We start from the raw sequence: 20455 nt of genomic DNA, 5'->3' as shown, positions 1-20455 counted from the left end.
TCCACTTCCAATCCAGCTTCCTGTTAATGCATGTGGGAAAGTCGTAGAAAAAGGTCCAAGTCCTTGGGCTCCTGCACCCATGTGGGAGACCTGGAAGAATCTCCTGGCTCCTGGCTTCAGAGCGGCCCAGCTGTGGGCTAGTGTGGCCATCTGGGGAGTGAACAAGCGAATAGAATATTCTCTCTCTCTCTCTCTCTCTCTCTCTCTCTCATCTGCCTTTCAATTAAATAAATATCTTTAAAAATCTATATTAGTATTTTCCTTGTATGATGTGTGTTAAATATACAGAAAGCAAAATTAAATTAATCATAATCTCTCCCCTTTTCAGTTTTTAAATTTGCATGAGGGTAATTCAAAAAGGTCATTCTAAATGGAAGTAAAATAAATATTTATTTTGGTGCAAATTTTTTTTGAAATCTATGTATAGCTTTTAATATTACAGTCCATGAATTACTATGCATTTTTAAACAAGTGGAATCCAATTTTAACTAATAGGAATTTGTTTCAGATTTGGCTTGCCAAAAATTTTCCAAAAAAGAGACTGCATATATGTGTGTGTATGTGTGTATTTATATTTATATAAACACACCTACATACTTCACTATTATTGTTCTACTTTAGCTAAAAATAAATGTGTCACTTACAAAGTAAAAATATTTTCATTTTAGAAATATTTAAATTATTTAAAATAAATAAAATACAGAAAATTTTAAAATAACCATCATTCCATACCTTTGACATGGTCACTGTTAATATCTTGGTATATCTATGTCCAGGCTCAAGAGAAACAGCTGGTACAGGGGCGCAAACTGGGGTCCAATTGTTGGGGTTCAAATCTGGTTCCATCTGTTAACAGCTGTGGTACCCATTCATCTGCGCCTTCATTTCCTTGCTGGCAAAATGGGCCTGGTAACTGGCGGAGGCAGTGAGCTATTCTAAGGATAGAGTGGTTAAAAATACATAAAATGTTTAAGACAGCCCAGGGCCCAGCATGTCAGTCAATGGTCAATGCCAGTGCATCACAGGTTTGGGAAGAAGGGAGCAAGGCTTTGTTGTGATTTTTCTCAGCTGGGTCCAAAGTAGCTCTCCCTGAGGGCTGCTTCAGCCCTGGGGATGGCGCGGCTCAGCCTCAAGCAGTTCCAGCTGTGCAGGTATAGCCTAAAGGAAGCCTGTGTCAACCCCTGGACTGTTTCTCCATCTACCTGCTCCTCTCTGGCTTTTGCTCACCAACTCCAGCCACTTCTGCCCAAGTACCTCAGCCTCCTGACCCCCAGGGGCCCTGCACCCTGCTTGGCTTCTCTTTCCTGTATGGGGTGGGGGCTTCTCTTTCCTTTATGGAGTGGGATTGCCCCCCCCCCCCAGAAAGTCAGGGCTGCAGGGTGGGTGGGGAGTCCTCTGCATTTCTCCGGTGCCTGAAAAATGTTTGTCTGGGACTTTGTCGAATTTTCTGTTTTTTTGTTTTGTTTTGTTTTGTTTTGTTTTTTCAGTGAAACAGTTAATCTGCCACCAGCAAGAGAAGGAATGGGAATCGTAGGTTTGGTGCTGAGTACTTAAGAAAAATACTTCAACAACATTACAAGAATTTTTTATGTCAATAAGTGTTCAATAGTTTTGTTTTGGGAGGTTCTTTTGTAATTATCTTTAAGATACCATTACACTGTATAGAATAACCATTAAAGAAGTACTTCTGTATTTTTGCTATACAGAAATTGCTGTCTCAGAGCTAAGCATCATCAGAGCCAAGTCCTTTGTCCTGTTAATCCAGGGTGCAATTTTGGTCTCAGAAAATATAATGTTCATTTTATTTCTCAAAATGCTATTATGGATCATCTCTCATCAGTGTCTCAGCATATGATATTCACTTTTAATTGCACGGGATGGACTACATTAACAAGGTAGGCTTCTAGGAGCCATTCATTTACATGAGGAGACAACCTAAGGAACTTAGAAAAGTAAACGTTTGCAAGATTTCAAACTGCTCTCAAAAGCTCAGACTGTCTAATTTATTTTCCTCCTTGCAGAAGCAATTCCCAGGGTCTGTTTTTCAGCTTTCATTTCACCATGGAAATGTAAGCGGCTCTCTGGTAAAGCACAGGGTTAGTCTAAGTGAGTTCTTGCTGAAACAGGTGACTAGAAACGGTGCAGGGGGCGCCTGTTGACTGTCGCCCCTTCCTTGCACAGTTAAGTCCTGGCTGCCAGTGCTGGTTGGGTGACCTGCATCTCCTTTGCCGGTAGGTGGTCCCTGCTTGCCGCCTGGGAGCAGACAGTGCAGCTGATAGCCCGACATCCTCTCCCCATGGACTGGGGTGGATGATGCTTACCGTGTTTCCTTTTCTCCTCTCTGAAGCCCTTTCCCCCAGCTGGGTGCAGGCATCCTGCTGCCTTCTGCGTCACCCCTGTCAGAACCTGTCAGAGAGTGTGGAGAGACAGAATTTCAATGTTGCGAAACCACAGCGCCCTGCAGCCGGACTTCCGCCTCAGTGCCCTTGTGCAGGGACGGCACGCGCACCCTGACTCAGTGCAGACCTAACCAGGGAGCCTGCAGCTTGCAGAGCTCAGCACTGTTACACAGATCAAAAGACAAGCTTCCTTTAAATCCTACAATTTATTATTATACTAGACAAACCCCAAATTCACTTTACTTCCTGACATAGCGTCTAAGACCCAACGTTGGAGAAATGACGCCTGGGATACTGGGAGACGGGTGCCAATCTTGTAAATACAACATTACTTTGATCACCATCCTGTAATTGCCTTGTAATATGCTAACAGAGTAATTAATGCTATTGCATGCATATCACTAAATCAATTACAATAGTACACATAGTGTGAGTGTACAGTCCAAAACTAAAAAATAAAATGAAATGAGTATTTCAATATTCGTAAAAATACCATGGGATGCGGCAAGCAAATTTCTGAATATTTTAGGTTTAGACAAGGCCTGCTTATGTTACACCATAATTTGAAATGTTTGATTTTCTATTAGATAATTGAAATAGTCTTTTGTGATACATAGAAATAAAAACTGCATTAAAACTGCTAGGATCTGCTTTCATTTCAAGAGATCTAAAATAATATTTTTTTCTAAAATAGAATTTCAAGGTCATTTCCAAAGGTTTCAAATACTTCATAATTATCCTACCTAACAGATACATCACATTGTTTGTGCAGAAAATGCTCGAGTGAAATTTTCCGAGTTGCTTTCACTTGGGTGTCCAGTAAAGCTGGAGATGAACGGTGTCATGGACCTCACTTTCACATCTATGTCATCGACGTATAAAAACACTTGATGAAGATAACTACTGCTCTTAATGACAATCATCTGTCGACCTTGTGGGCGACTCTGGGTACAGCTTTTCCCTGGCGTTTTCCAAATGCAGACAGCAAGTCTCACACGTGGTTGGAGAGGTGCAAGGAGTATGCGGGCCTCCTGTTCAGTTTCTCTACCAAGGGCCGCTGGGGAGGGAGGAGCACGTGACCAGATCCTCTCCCTCTGGCAGCCTGGCTGACTCCCCCCAGCAAGGCAGCTCTCCTGATGCTCTCTCTTCCACGCTGGAACTCACACATTTCTGCACTCGTGCACATTTTATAATCACCACCCAAGCCTCACTCCAGGCCTTTTGGCAACATAGGGCTCAAAATCTGAATCATTGTTTAGAGAGTTTGCAATGAGGGAGTGGTAGGAGAACGCTTAGATCTCAAGTGCAGCTCTTCTGGGGCATGAGCACGTTAATGAATTTTGAAAACGTGTCATGCAGATATGTATCGCATCCCTGTAGGCTTTCCTCTTCACCCGCGCCTCACACCCCTGACAGGTGCACCTGCCTGCATGCATGACAACCACTCCTTGGATTTGAGTAATGATATGGCCCCTTTAGGCTGACTTTGATACCTGTTAGCATGCTAGTTCTCATACAAGCATGATCTTAATCTCAAAGGGCACTTGGAAATCTTTTTTGGTTTTTTGGTTTGCTTCTTTGTTAACTATAACAATGGCTGTGAGCATGGTTGGCATACAGTGGCTCCAGGGATACAGAGATTCATGCCACCCAAGTGCCATTCATGCCCCTTTGAGAAACACCAAATCAGGACCCAGAACCTCTTCCTCTTCTGAACATTCTATATAGAGGGGCTGTAAAGGGAATTTGGCTCTTTACTTTGCATTTGAAAAGAACAGACATAACCTTGCAAAATCAGAAGAGAAAACAAGATTAAGAGGGCTAGAATTTCAGAAATCCCTTTAAAAACAAAAATCAGGGGAACAATTTGTCAGATCAGACCGGGGAGTTACTATTTCCTCCTAAGGTGAGAAAAGGGTTATACTTCACTCTGTCTGGTCCAACTACTACTGCCAATCACCCAACGCAGCTCTCCCTGCAGTTACATCCATGACAAGTTGCTCAAAAAAATGAAAAGGAAGCCTACACTTTAATCCATTTTTCTGGTGGTACCCACTTTGTCTAGCAACACTGAAACACTGGGGAAGAGGCCACTGGGCCTGTGAGAGTACGCAGGCCAGCAACAGAAGAGAACTCCTACCTACCTGTACAAACGACCCTGTAGGCCAGGTGTTTGAGTCCACCTGGTCCTGGCTAGGACGGCGGGACTCATTCCCTCAAAATACGAAGTCGACATGGGACCAGAGAGGGAAGCTGGGCACAGAAAGTGACTTTGGCCTTGAGGATGTTTGCCGAATTGGAGAAACTTGTTTTCATGAAGGCTCCACAGAGTCCCAGTGCTCTGGGATCAGATTAACCTCAGGCCCCACAGACCTGGAGTCTAAAACTCTCCTCCTGCCATTCTGACGCATAGGCAGCATCTCAGAGTAAATACACACAGAGGTTACCATTCTTCCCCCCAACCCCAGGCAAGCAGGGCTGGGCATAGGTGAGGTGGTGCATCTGACAACACAGACTGCTCCACACTGAACGCAGCCCAGGCCTGGCGCACCCCACAGGATCCAGGCACAGGCAAATGAAGATCCTCCCTGAACAATGTTTCTTACCCTCTGTTTCCATGAACTCCCACAATCCAGACCCCAGAACAGTTAAACACGAGGGCAAGAGAATCCACGAGCAAAGTCATGAATTTAATAGACAGGAAATGAAACAAATGAGAAGATACTATTTTTCAGCAGTAAACCATAAAATGGTTACTTTATACACTTAATGATCTTTAAAAAAAGCTTGAAAATATATGCATAAGACTGTTGAAATCTTTACTTAATATATAATAAACTGATCTTCTGTATACAAAGATAATTGAAAATGAATCTTGATGTGAATGGGATGGGAGGGTTGCGGGTGGGAGGGAAGTTATGGGGGAGAAAAAGCCACTGTAATCCAAAAGCTGTACTTTGGAAATTTATATTTATTAAATAAAAGTGAAAAAAAGAAAATATATGCATAGAGACTATAAAGAATTAAAAAGATAATTAAATATTAAAGTAGAACTTTCTGTAGACATTAGTTTTTCTTTCTTATTTATAAAATGGGAACAGATTTCATGTATTTCATTTATACAGCTTTAACAACATAATGATACTTCCTACCACCTACTCTCTCTCTCTTCTTTTGTTATTTTTTCTTTTAATTTTTATAATAACTTCAATGTTATTCATAATCACAAGCTTAACTTTCCACTAAATAAAGGATTCAACAAGTAGGAAGTAGAAAAACCACTGTTCCTAAAGAGTATAGACAAGGGCTATCAACAATAATAAAATCCCAAAATGTCAATTTTGCTCATACACATACCATTTCTTTTTGTACTCTATATATTAGTGACCACAAATCAGGGAAGCATATGATATTTGTCTTTTTGGGACTGGCTCATTTCATTAAGCATAATGGTCTTAAAATGTAGTAACTAAGATCAAAATCTCCAGATATGGGTTTATGGGTAGTTTGCATGCACTGAAGACAGGATCTGTCTCCCCTGCCCATGGTGTGCTCAGAAGCCTGGTAGCTGATGTCCCTCACTGTCTCTGCTCCCGCTCCTGTGTGTACACAGGTAAGGAAAGGAAGGAAGGAGCAGGAGGCTGGCGTGGAAGTAGAGTAGGGGGAGAAGGGCAGTGCCATAGGAGCAGAGGGGGAGAGAGAGAGAGCCAGAAAGAGAGGGGAGCACATGAAAATGACAAGGATGACCACTGGGAGAGTAAAATAGTACCACTGAGGATAAGCAGACACCCCTCCTCTGCCTGAAGAAAAATGGAATTGCAGGAAGAAATTAAAATATTCTCACATGGATTTCTTTCTAATATTCCAACAGGTCATGTATAGATTGTCTAACATAAGCTCAACCTCAACTCAAACTCCACTCAGAGGATTTCCAAATCAGTGGCAGGGGCAGGGTATCAGTCTCTCAATGCTTCTGTGCCCTAGGGTTGTTGTAACAAAGCACCTGTCGGGGTGGCCCAGAACATGAAGCATATTTGGGGGTTTTGTTGTTGCTGTTTTGTTTTTAGTGTATATTTATTTATAAAATGCAGAGTAACAGAGAGGGAGAGTCAGAGAGAGAGAGAGAGAGAGAGAGAGAGATCTTCCATACATTGGCTCAACTCCTCAAATTTCCATGAGGACCAAGGTAGGTCCAGACTGAAGCCAAGAGCCAGGGAAATGCCATCTGGGTTTCTCAGCTGAGAGCCACCGCCTGTTGCCTCCCAGGGTTGTACAGCAGCAGGAAACTGGATCAGAAGTGGAGCATGTGGGACTCCAGCCCAGGCATTCTGATGTGGGATGCATGGTGTCCCAGTGGTGGCTTAAACTTCTATGCTGCAATGCTTGCCATAAAACACTGAGCATGCTGTAATGACAAGGATAAAAATGAGTATAGCATTAGTGGACAGGTTCTGTCTGTGGATGGAAGGCACAACCCACACAGTGTATCAGTAGGATGATACCCATGTATAAATTGCTAGAGAAAGATTTGTCAAGGATAATCCCGAGATTGTTGTCCTGGATAACTGGAAGGGTGCAGTTGCCACTGATTGAAGTGAGGAAGACTATGGAAAGCATGGGTATGGAAAGGAAAATCAAGATTTCAGTTTGGAATATTTTACGTTCAAATTCAACTGAAGAGTGCTCAGTTGGATGTGAAGTCTGGGCATTAGAGCAAGATTCTGGACAAAGGATATGCATTTGGGTATCAGTAACATTTCCTCAGAGTTTAACCTTCTAGGGCTGGGTGAGATGCCTAGGATATGAGGGAAAGAAAAGACAGGGTCTGAAAACTGAGCCCTTTGACTCTATGACTTCAAGTGATGAGAAAGAAATCAAGAAAGAATGACTGACCATTTGCAAGTCAAATGAAGAAAGATTTGCAAGAAGTGTGATTAACTGTCACATGTTAATGACAGGTTATGAAAAAAGGAAAGATGAAGAATTGGTCATGGGCGTTGGCGTCAGTGAGATTATTGATAATGCTTACAACAACTTTGTGGACAGAGTTAGGGAATGAAAGCACAATCGAGGACACAGATTTGCCTGGATGCATGGATATTGGGATGCATGGAGGTGGGGGTTGTGGAAAATTTCTTCTGATATTTTATATCTCTCCATCAGATGAGAATGAATATTGGGAAGAAGACACATGAGACTTGAATAAAATTAGAGTAAGTATGAAATAGTTCATCAGTCATTTGCTGCCATCCAATATACCTTAAAATCCAATGGCCTTAAAGAAAGCAATGGTTGGGGCCAGTGTTGTGGCATAGCCGGTAAAGCTGCTGCCTGTAACAAAAGCATCACATGTGGGCACTGGTTCATGTCCCAGCTGCTTCATTCCGATCCAGCTCCCTCCTAATGGCCTGGGAAACCAGCAGAAGATGGCCTGGGTGCTTGGGCTCCTGCTACCCTGGTGGGAGACCCAGAAGAAGCTGCTGGATCCTGGCTTCAGCCTATTCTTTCCCTGGCCACTTCCGTCAACTGGGGTATAAACTAGCAGATGTAAGATCTCTCTTTGTCTTTCTCTCTCTGACTTTCAAATAAATAAATCTTTTTTAAAAAGCAAGCAAGCCATGGTTGATCCTGCCTTTGCTAACAAACCTTGTCTCTGTTTCACATGGAACCAGCTGGAGTGCTTGGTTGTAGCACAAGGGACACATTTTCAATATGCTTACTCTACAGTGATTCAGTGAGTATCGGAGCTGTCAGTGACCAGGAGTTCATCCAGGGTATGGAACATGACTTCAGCCCCCTTTGTGTGTTCTCTCCTGAGATTCAAGCCATAATGGCTGGATCCCAAGAGCAAGCATCCCAAGAAAAACTGAAGGAACCTGTACTGCCTCTATGGCTTACCCTTGTATGTCACATGGAATCACTTTGTAGACTATTTGTCTTAGCAGTCACGAAAGTCCACCCAGGCTCAAGGAAAGGAGACACAGTTCCCCCTAGTTGTACTGGAAGAGTGTAGAGTTAATGCTTCAAGAAGGGAATGTGACGGGGGGTATTGCTGCTGCCATCCTTGGGAAATGGCCTGTTATACACACTTCATCTGGAAGAGCTGGAGATTACTGGGCCTGAGAAATGATATGCAGGTACTGGGTGGTCATAGGAATCTCCTTGAGATTGGGTTTTGCTGTCCACATTAAGTTTTGAGAGTACTGGTTAATTCTAGAAAAGTTTAAAATTTTGGTAGGCTTCAGATTTTTCCAGGCAAAGTAGGAGTGATGAAACATGTTCACAGAAGACAGGGGAAGACACAAGCTCAAAACAGGGCAGCAAGCACACAAGGAGGCTGAGGAACTGGAACAAGGAATGAAGAGCAATGGAGCATACTCCCTGGAGAGAAAATTTGGGAGGTTCAGATTTTTGAGCTAGGGGGCAATATTGACTTGAGAGTAAGTTGTTTGAGAATGAAATTAAGCAGGGAGAAACACAGTTGATATTAACAGCATGCATATTGAATAATTTAAATAGAGAGGGGACAAGAAGATAAGAGGCCAAGATATTACAGCGATAATGGCTCACCTACACAGATACTGAAAACACCAACAAAACCACCACTACAGGCAAATGTTGCAATATTTAAATATTGAGGAGTAAGCCAGAAGCATGCAGGTGACTATTATTTGTTGGGGTCTTAAGCCTGAGGCTGGCCCCTGACCAGCAGGGAACAGTACAAGCATTCCCCGACAATGTGAACGGGAAAGGTGAGGTGGACAGGTCAAAAACACCGCAAGCACCCATGAGTTCTGTTGAAGCAGGAACTACTTTACTGAGGAAATGTACAGGCTTATAAAGCTTACGAAAGACATGTGCATTAGGGGAGCCAATCAGCGAAAAGGTCATGCAGGCGTGGGTGGACCATGCACAGGGGCATCTTAAGCAAAGTATAGGGATCATGCACTGTCCACGTATCCGGAACTAAAGCGGACCTATCCCTGCTGGTGGTCTGATCTTACGTGGCTTAACTGCAGCGGCCGCAGACACGCCCCTGGAACATCTGCCAGGCGCCATGTTGTAGTGGAGGTTTTAGGCAATGCCCAATAATTTTTTTTATATTATTTTTTTATTTAGTAAATATAAATTTCCAAAGTACAGTTTATGGATTACAATGGCTTCCTCCCCCTCATAATTTCCCTCCCACTCGCACCCCTCCCATCTCCCGCTCCCTCTCCCATTCACATCAAGATTCATTTTCAATTATCTTTATATACAGAAGATCGATTTAATATATATTAAGTAAAGATTTCATCAGTTTGCACCCACACAGAAACACAAAGTGTAAAATACTGTTTCAGTACTAGTTATAGCATTACTTCACATTGGACAACACACTAAGGACAGATCCCACATGAGAAGTAAGTACACAGTGACTCCTGTTGTTGACTTAACAATTTGACACTCTTGTTTATGGCGTCAGTAATCTCCCTAGGCTCTAGTCATAAGTTGCCAAGGCTATGGAAGCCTTTTGAGTTCGCTGACTTCGATCTTATCCTGACAGGGTCATAGTCAAAGTGGAAGTTCTCTCCTCCCTTCAGAGAAAGGTACCTCCTTCTTTGATGGCCCCGTTCTTTCCACTGGGATCTCACTCACAGAGATCTTTCATTTAGGTCATTTTTTTTCCAGAGTGTCTTGGCTTTCCATGCCTAAAATACTCTCATGAACGCCCAATAATTATTAACCCTTTTGCAAAACCAATGTTGGAGGCTTCCCCTAAATGGAGCAGAATCTGTAAAAACTGGATCCCAGTATGAGGTTTATCTCCAGCACTCACACCCTTAATCCATAGCTCTCCATGTACAATGGGACAAGATGTAATGTAACCCTAACCTTTCAAGGGAAGTTTTTAATCAAACTAGGGAAGGAATCATCTGGTCTGATCACTGGAATATGCTTTGTATTTCTGATTCCACACAGACAGATGTTTTCTCCAATCCATCATTTTGATGCCATGGCACCATATTTACACTCGAAAACACTGAATGGCAGGAAGAGGATCCTTGGATATTTACCAGACTATCCCACAGTGCTAACAAACTGTATTTCCTTGAAGCCAAATAAACTGATTTCATCATAGAAGGTCTGGATAAGCAAATGTATACTTGAATGTACATATGGGATGTGTGTACCTTATAGGTGCATTTATAGGCACCAAACATTATTTATCCATACACATGGGTTACAAAAGTTGACCTTGCTCAGGTATCCTCCATTGGAGCCAACAAGAGAGCAGGTTGACCCAGCAGGGACCTAAACATGGTCCTGCAGGCTCTGGGTACAGGCAGTGAAGTTCCAGGCTGTCTTCTACCCACACAATTCTGTGTCCTTATCTCAAGGAAGCCATCGTGCAATGGATTGCTTCAAATTTCTGTGTAGAGGCAGATACACAAAAGTAGTAAAAAGAAACTTACTTATTTTTATGTATCTGTCTATGAAATTCTATGTACATAAGTATTCTTCCTCATAATAGTTAATCTTTGAGAACCCTGCTGCTGTGTCTCCAATGCACATTTTTGAGAATGACAACTTTTTGATGAACATTATAAGAAGCAGGTCAACAGTACACCAAAAACACTGAAACCAGCTCACCTGGCAGAATATTACATTTTTCCTCCCAAGATTTTATAGAAATGCCAAGTCTGTTTGCCTGATGTTTCTCTGATGCTTGAAACCAAAGATTGCAAGGCTTTCAGTTTGCACCCGATTTTAGAGCATGTAATGTCAAGCAAATGTGATTTTACATGAGAGTCTCCAACCTTGTGTTTTATTTTATATTTGTCTTTTTGTGCCTAAAATAATTAGAAAGCATCTTGCTTTCTTCACACTAATCAGAACATGAAATATTACTTGGTGTTCCAAACGTGACCCATGGGGTTGCTTCACATGTCTCCACAAGACTCTTGGGAATTCTGCATAAATGTTGGAAAAACACATGCTGGCACTGTCATTAAAAAGGAAGAAAACAGATGGTTCTTTGGCTTGAATTTATGCAGGCAATTTTAGCGTTCAGGACAAGTTCTATTAAATAACAATTTTAATAGACTTCTGACAAACAGGGAAGTGTCCAGACATTTTATGTTTTTGAAAAATGAGTTCTAGCATTATCCCACTTTTTCCTACTCCCCTACTGTGAGTGAAAATATTCAACATTTTTAATCTTAAGATAGCAAAACCTGAAAAAGGTTTATTTTGCTCAGTCATGATGCATTAACTTCCAATCACCTTTGACTTGGGCAAACAACACAGTGCTGTGGTCAGGTGTTCATGTAAATTAGTTGGGTTCAAATCCTTAGTGACCACTCTGTGCTTCAGTGCCTCACTATCCAGCATGAAGGACAATAACACTATCTACACTGTGGGAAGACAGTATTTGGAAAATAGTGCCTTATACCCAAGAAGTACTCAATCAGACTTCATTATCACTTCAATATTTATTAGTTGGAGGCCAAGGCATGGGGCAAGACCAGATTTTCCCCAAGTTTATGGTTCCTTAATAATGTGGTTTAGATAAAATAGAAGACGACTTTAAGTTCATCTATTTGAATCGTCCCCAGTTGTATCTTCAAAAAGACAGTGTTTTGTTTCCAACTAAAAATAAATGAGTCCAATGTGAGATATTTGTCTATATTCCTATGGGAGAGTGGCCTTCGACTTTTTACTGTTGAACACTATATTTAGTTGAGCATCAAGTCTGTGATTATGACCCATCTATTATGAGCTGCTTCAGATTTCTTGGTATTTTCTTAGCACATCAGAGCTTGGAGACTGCCTTGGTTCAACATAATGTCAACGTTTGAGAGACAGAGAGGAGTAATAGGATTAATAATTTATTAATAGTGAATGAGGTGATGTTCTCATGGAATGACAATGACATGCTTTGTGAGTGCAGGTTAGAAATTAGGGATGCAATGGCTTTTTGTATCAAAACATGCTAAAAAAAACAGGAATGAGCTCTGTTTCTGTATTTTTATTACATGAAATAGAGGATTATCCTGAAAAACTATAGATGCTGTACACCAGGTGACTGTGACTGCCATGTGCTTCATGTGCTGTGACTAGGAGGATAGAGGGGATTGTACTGTAGCCAAAGGAGTGACTCTTCCTGGGTCTTTCCCATATTGGGGATGGAAAAAATCCCATGTCTACAGCTAATAAAAATCATCAAATTTTACAATTCATATTCCCCTTCTCTGAAGAACAGGGGGTTTTGGAGCTGTTATGAGTGACAGGCGTATTGAATTTGTGCACTGCATCAAGACTACTAAATGTGGAGCTCATACTCAAGTTTGATTCATCTTTTGTACTTTTTTTTTTTTCAAAAAATTTGGTCAATAATATTGTATGTGTCATATACAACAAGGGCATTTTTCAAATAGTCAACATTTTTGTGGTGACAGCACTCAAAATCCACTCTGCATTTTTCAAGAATACAATATATCATCATTAACCATAGTTACTCAGCTGTACTTACATTTTTTGAAATGGAAACATACAATCATGAATCTAGGCTTCACTATGTCTAAATCAGAGTTGCATTAGAAGATTTTACTGAAATGTTTAAACCCTAAATACCTTTTAAATATTATTATGCCTGCCAGAATTCTAGGGAGTGCTGTCAATAACTCTTTTATAAGCAAGATTCACAGATCCCTCACACTGCTCCCCTGTACACAAGAATTAAAATGGCACAAAAAATTTATATTGCTCAGAAACAAGGGGAGGGGAGTCTACATTTTGCTCATTGTGTAGTCCAAAGCATACATTTCAAATAATGATTCTAAAACCCAAAGTTGCTCCAAAAGTGAATTATAAATTCAGATAATAAAATAAGCAGGGATGGGTAGTCTGGCTAGCAGTTAAGATGACTACATCTCATATCAGAATGCATCGGGTCAATGACCAGCTCTGCTCCTGATTCCAGTCTCCTGCTAAGGCAGATCCTGGAAGGCAGTCAGGATGGCTCAAATAACTGGGTGCCCTCCACCCACACGGGAGAAATGAATTGAGTGCACAGCTTTCAGCTTCAGCCCAGCTCCACCTTGTATGTTGTGGGCATTTAGAGAATAAAATATCAGATGGAAAGTCTTTTTCTATTTGTTCTCTCTCAGATTAAAAAATAATAACAAATTTAAAATAAATAAGTTATGATGATGAATTTTCAGATGAAAATAAAATCTTATAAACACAGTTAATCACTACATTGTATATCACTCCATATTACAATGCTTCACAGTTTACAAAATACTCTCAATGACAATGTGATAGGAGCATTTCTTAAAATAGCTTAAATATAGGGTGAAGGTGCTGTGGTGTAGTAGGTTAAGCCTCCGCCTGCAGTACCAGCATTCCAGATGGCTGCTAGTTCCAGTCCCAGCTGTTTCACTTCCAATCCAGCTCCATGCTAATGGCCTACAAAATGAAGAGGAAGACGGCCCGAGTGTTTGGGCCCCTGCACCCACTTGGGAGACCTGGAAGAAGCTCCTGTCTCCTGGCTTTGGATTAGCCCAGCTCTGGCCATTGCAGCCATTTGGGGAGTGAACCAGTGGATGGAAGATTCTCTCTCTCTCTCTCCCTCTCTTTAACTCTGCCTTTCAAATAAATAAATAAATAATTTTAAAAAATAGCTTATATATGATTTTTAAAACAGATCATTAAGTGAAACTATTTTATGTAAAACTAACATCTTAAGCGATATAGCTAAAAATGTAGTAACAAAAACCAGTACAAAGTATAACAGTTGGAGCCAGCATAAGGGCAGACAACAATGGAAAAATGTTCAAAGTCTGAACTTATACCCATAAGGACCAGGTCAAAAAGTTCATAGAAAATGGAATTAAAAGATAAATCTATTTGGGTGCAAGAAAAAAAATACCAAACCTACGCTTAGTGTTTTCATAATATGCATTTTCCAAGAGGAGATCCCTCATATATGGCCATTTTTTTTACATTGGCTCCAGATCAATTCAATGGGAAAAGGAAAGTCTTTTCAACAAACGGTGCGGTAACAATTGGATAAAGAAAGAGAAATAAAAGAAAGGAAAGAAAAGGAAAAGAGGGAGGGAGGAGAAGAGAGGGAAGAAGTCAAAACTCCAACTAAAAGAAAATAAAGATACCAGACCAACAGTGGGCCTCAAAATCTGAGATAATATCCTTATGGTCTTGTGGTACACAAAGACTTCTTGGGATTCAAGCAGGACCATTCACGAAAGGAAAAAATGGAAGTGCTTGACACAGCAGTTAGCACGCATATTGGAGTATCTACATCCTATATCAGACTGCTGGGGTTCAAGTCCTAATTCTCCTCCAATTTCAGTTTCCTACTAACAGCAGGTCATGGATCAAGAACCTGAGGTGCCTGCCACCCACACGCAAGACCTGGATTGAACTCCAACCTCCTGGTTTCAGCCTGGATGGCCCAGCTCCAACTATTACAGGCTCTGGGGAATGAACCAGCAAATGGAAGATTTCTCTCTCTCACTTTCACTGTCTCTCTCTCTCTCTCTCTCTCTATATATATATATGCGTAGATATATGTTCATATTCACATATGTGTCTATATCTCTAACTCTGATATCTTATAGAAAATGATTAACCATTCTTAAAATAACTTAAATGTTTCTCTTCATGAATTCAAATTAAAATGTATTCCTTTATGAGTCAATAGAAAAGCCTCACTATTTTCAAATTAGAAAAAAATAAAACTGGAAACATTAAATAGGAGATAAACGATAGGGCTGGCACTGCGGCCCACTAGGCTAATCCTCTGCCTGCGGCGCCAGCACCCCGGGTTCTAGTCCCGGTCAGGGCACCAGATTCTGTCCCAGTTGCCCCTCTTCCAGGCCAGCTCTCTGCTGTGGCCCGGGAGTGCAGTGGAGGATGGCCCAAGTGCTTGGGCCCTGCACCTGCATGGAAGACCAGGAGAAGCACCTGGCTCCTGGTTTCAGATCGGTGCGGCGCACCAGCCACAGCAAGCCAGCCGTAGCGGCCATTTGGGGGGTGAACCAATGGCAAAGGAAGACCTTTCTCTCTCTCTCTCTCTCTCTCTCTCTCTCTCTCTCTGTCTAACTCTGTCAGAAAAAAAAAAAGTAGTGAACGATATTCCTTTGAATTTTAAAACATTTTTTTTTTAATTTAGATGCTACAAAAGAGAGCACTGTGGGAAAAAGGAGAGAAACCCAGTGCATAGAGGTTTAAAATGTTCACACATGAGGCAGTTATAATTAGGTTTAGCCCTAATGAAAAAGAAAAAGCCATGAAGAAAACATATGTCCCTGATCTAAAAGAACGTCAAATACGTAGGAAAATGTTTCAAATTGGTAAGAAGCTTAATACATAAAATTCATGATGACGGGATTTACATAAAAGGAAAAACAATAATTCAGTATGTATGGGAAAATACTATATTAACAAGATAAATTATAACTGAATTGAAGTTAAATTTTGGCTATTGGCAACAGTTTAAATCTATAAAAGTTCAAATGCCTACTGTTTACAGAGCTGTGGTGACTCTGGTTGTCTCAAATTTTGGAAAACAATGTTATAAAATCATACTAATAATTCAAAATATTAAGACTATACATATTAAGGAGTATCATAATTTGGTTAGTAGCTTCATATTCTATAATTTTAAAAGTGTTATTAAATATGAAAATACACTCAGAGATGGTTTCTTACTATTTCTAATATAATTTAAAAATAGAAATAAAATATTTATTCAATAATATGAAATACTGAAGGATCTTGTCTCTATTCAGGGGGATGCAATAATGACACTTAAAGTGATTGTTCAAAAAGTAATTTAGTTAAGAATTCATAATCATAAAATAACAATAGGCAAAATGTTTACTAAGACCAAGTCAGTAATGAAGTGTGCATTTTCTTCCCATAGCTAACACTACGTAAATGAAGGTTCTGTAAGGGTGGTCAAATTATGAAATGCCTTTTTTCTATTTTGTCTCATATCAAAATAAGAAAATCATAATAAAATTGTGTATACACAGCCCCAAATATCTATAATTAATAGGTTAGTTAAAATAATAATCTATTCAAGAGTCATATTATAGTTACCACAAATAATCACTATTAAATAGTTCTCTAATTAAAGCAATTTAGCAATGGAACAGAATAAAATGAGAGAGACAACATAATTACCAAGACCTTTAGAGAGAGAGAAAAAATTGAGAATCTTCCTTCTCTTCCTGCAAACTTGTGAATTTTAATCCTAATGTTTCCATGTGAGCTTATTTTTGTAAATGTGCTAAATAAATGCAGAGTTAAAATAAGCCACCTAAGTCTTTGCTTTAAGAAAATAGAACGAAACATCACTGATCTCTCTAGTAGTGCAAACATCTACTAATGTCCATACAATGGATCCAACATATCCAAGAGACAGAAAAACGGCAGGAGCTGAGAGAGGGATAGAACAAGAGAATATTGATCTATTGATTTACTACTCTTTTAAATGTAATGTAATAAAAATATATAAATGAGTGCTTCCACGTGTTTGTGAAAACGTAATTAAGAAATAAGCATATTTTGGTGCAAAAAATGAAATTAATGCATAGTTTCACCATAATGTGCATTTTCCATGTACTTTTTGAAGTACTCTCACAACCATCAATTCTGAGGGTTAATTCATAAGAGTTGATATCATTCAAGAGACTAAGTATAAAGCCAAAGTATTCCTACACAACATTTAAATTAATTCTTGGTATTTAACAATAAGTGGTAATTATGTAGTATTAGCACGTATAGTATTGACTAGATTTAAGGTTATTCTAAGAGGCAGCAGTCGAAGCCCAGCCTGTCCTATGCTTGGTCCCTCCAGAAGTGTTTCTTCAGTCTCTGCTCACACCAATCCACTGACACACACATTCTTACACACATTTCAGAGCTGGCTATTTGTCCAACAATACAATAAAGGAAAAACACCTAAGGATTCACACTTGAGGACTAGCAAATTTTTCACCACACCATGAAAGATTTTATTACTGAGATAATATACAATCTTCAAAATGCAAGAAATTATTGGTTTACTAAAATCTTCAATGTTAAGGTATACTATATTTTGAAAATAAGGCATAATATTTCCACTTACTTAACTCATCAACTCAACAGAAGAGCAGATAAGGATATCTGTAAAAGATATTCCTTCTTTGTAATGTGAATGGGTATTTAAGAGAATAGCACAAACACTGCTGTCTGTGTCTTTTTTTTTTTTTTTTTTTGACAGGCAGAATGGACAGGGAGAGAGAGAGAGAGACAGAGAGAAAGGTCTTCCTTTTGCAGTTGGTTCACCCTCCAATGGCCGCCACGGCCGGCGCACCACGCTGATCCGATGGCAGGAGCTAGGTACTTCTCCTGGTCTCCCATGGGGTGCAGGGCCCAAGCACTTGGGCCATCCTCCACTGCACTCCCTGGCCACAGCAGAGAGCTGGACTGGAAGAGGGGCAACCGGGACAGAATCTGGCACCCCGACCGGGACTAGAACACAGTGTGTCGGCGCCGCAAGACGGAGGATTAGCCTAGTGAGTCACGGCGCCGGCCTGAGAGAAGTCTTAATTTTATTTCATGAGGGGTGAAGGCAGATTTCTTCCACGAGAGAAGGATAATAATGCATGTATATGTGAGAACAGAAAACCGTAAGAAATACAAATTTGAGTAGGAGATTCACGAGCAGAGGTAGCTTGGAGAAGAAAGAAATGAATGTCAAAACTCATTGCATGTTTTCCAGTAAACAGACTGTGTTATTTCATTAGGTAATATAAGCAAATAATGCTCTATAGCAATCATACTTGAATCTTTTAGCAGAGGACAGCGAAAAATGTGAAAAAGGCACACTGCATGCAATGAAGTGCCATCATTATCCTAAACAACATTATTCAAATCACAACACTGAAACAGACAAATGCAGCGCAAATTCTCCTGACATTTAACTGCGCTCATTCTGAACACTTTTGTGGGATCTTCTGGTGCATGTACGAAGAAGCGTACTTCAAAAAGTTTGTGGAAAATAGAATTGAAAGATGAGTTTAGTGTGACGAAAAGCTTTGGGAATTCATTCATAGCTTTTCATGATATGTAGTCCATGAATGCTTTTCACATCCCTTTGTATTTTATAGTGTATGGGTGTGTGTCTATAGAATCCAGGCTTATAAAGGACAGACGTTTTGTTTTCTTTTTGCAAACTTTTTACAATGGCTTGTTAAAATAAGTGTGTGTGGATACTTTTGATGCACAGAAACAAAACCCAACAATTCTAGTTGCACTAAGGATTACAGAGAAGAGAGGGAAGCTCATTTCCACTGCTACAATTTTTTAAAAGAAAAAATATGCAAATTCAATTTGAAACCATCAGAGACCTATGGTCATAAGACACACAACTAGCCCCGAGTTTTAGGAGATCCGTGATCCAACAGGGACAGCTGACAGCAGCACTGGCCTCCCTGGGGCAGGCACAGCCCAACTTGGTATAGAAGAGTTCAGCTGAACATAGACTGGCTGAAGTGCCCCTCCCCACCCACTACAATGCTGATGGCTGTCTTCCGTCCAGTCTATAGGCTGAGGCTTGGAGTGGAACCCGTGTTTAGGAGAAGTAGAGCGAGGGAAGCCGTTTAAGTCAGGGAAAAGAAGTTAGACAAGAATGCTCTTGCCATCAGCTGACCTGGGTCTGATCCCAGGGAACCTATGGCAGTTGGCTTACTCCCTGAGGTGGTTCTGCAAGGTTTGGTTCACTAACATGACCTCTGACTTTGACTGACTTTGTGTACTGAGTTTTCCTTTTACCTGACTGGCTGTCTGAGGGAGGGCGTGGCTGCAGAACTGCCTGGGCAACGTGATACCTCCTTAGCTCATACGTTGTGCCTGACAATCAGCAGGTTCTGAATAAATATTTGTTAAATATTACTAATTATCCATCTAGATAGATGTCCCACCAGTTACTCATGTTCAACACAGTCTGAACCGAATTCAGCTTTCTCTCTCTCAATTCCTCTTTCTACACCCACTTATCCTATCTTAATCTTATTATTATCCACCCAGACACAGAAGCAAGAGATTTCTAAGTCAAATTTACTTCTTACTTGGTTTTATTCACTCATAAATAATTCATTAATTCTACAAATATTGCTGTTAGAGACTAAAATAAGTGCTGGTGGCACAGAGTCATATAAAACACAGCCTCTGCTTTCAAAGATAATTGTATGGAGCCGGGAGAAGAGACAAGTAAATCAAGATTTATCAGACGATGCGGAAAGTGCAACGGCAAGACAAGGATGGGGCGTTGGGAGAGGGGCTAGAGAGAGAGGCAAGTGCTCAGAGAAAGGATGCTGATCAGAGCTCCAGCAAATGAGTGGGAGGCAGCCGGGGGAAAGGCAGGAGGGCACAGAGGAGACAGCACCTGCAAAGGCAGTGAGGACCTGGTGGCAAGTGCACCCTTCTGGCATGAGACTGGTCCACAGTTGTGGGGAGCAACTCGGACTGGACTAAGTTACTGGAATTAAGACTTATTCTATGCATCTGCTCTCCCACAATATGGCGCTGGGAGAGGAGAAAACAGCTTCTACGCAGCTGCCTCCAGTTCAGCCAATAAACTGTAGGACTTGCTCCTGATTGGAGGAGAGCAGCATACTCGGCGTGTGGGCAGCCGAGTTGGGATTGGCAGAGGAGGACTATAAAGGAGGAGAGAGACGGCATGCACCAGGAACATCTAAGGGGAACATCTGAGGGAACACCTGTGCAGCCCCTGAGAGAGCCGGCCGGTGGTGTGCCGCTCCCCCGAGGAAGTGGGGAAGGTGGCAGGGGGAACCGCCCTTCCACGGAGGTGGAAGGGATAGTAGCCAACCCGGGAAGAACCAGCAGCAAACCCGGGGAGGGCCGAGCAGACGAAAGAACAGCGCAGGGTCCTGTGTCGTTCCTCCACGAAGACGGGGAGCGACACACAGTGGCCCCGTGGGCACTGAACATCAACAGAGGCCAGGCAAGGCCAGCAGCAAAGTCATCCAACCCCAGGA

At 41.1% G+C, this 20455-nt stretch overlaps 1 long non-coding RNA gene across 1 annotated transcript in view; it reads right to left on the bottom strand.

Moving 5' to 3' along the window:
* Positions 1-797: 797 nt before the first annotated feature.
* LOC103349110 (DNA ligase 4) overlaps positions 798-20455 on the bottom strand; it is a 169892-nt gene continuing 150234 nt past the window's right edge. Inside the window, exons 4-5 of the long non-coding RNA XR_011378707.2 lie at positions 2322-2406; positions 798-935 (exon numbers count right to left, since the gene is read on the bottom strand). This is a non-coding gene — a long non-coding RNA (DNA ligase 4). The remainder of the gene's footprint in view (positions 936-2321; positions 2407-20455) is intronic.

The sequence above is a fragment of the Oryctolagus cuniculus genome, chromosome 9 (genome assembly GCF_051225735.1).
Source record: "Oryctolagus cuniculus isolate XC-2025 breed Fujian yellow rabbit chromosome 9, ASM5122573v1, whole genome shotgun sequence".
NCBI classification, from domain to species: domain Eukaryota; kingdom Metazoa; phylum Chordata; class Mammalia; order Lagomorpha; family Leporidae; genus Oryctolagus; species Oryctolagus cuniculus.
Note: the sequence above shows the minus strand (reverse complement) of the source record. Positions and strands in the feature narration are given on the sequence as shown.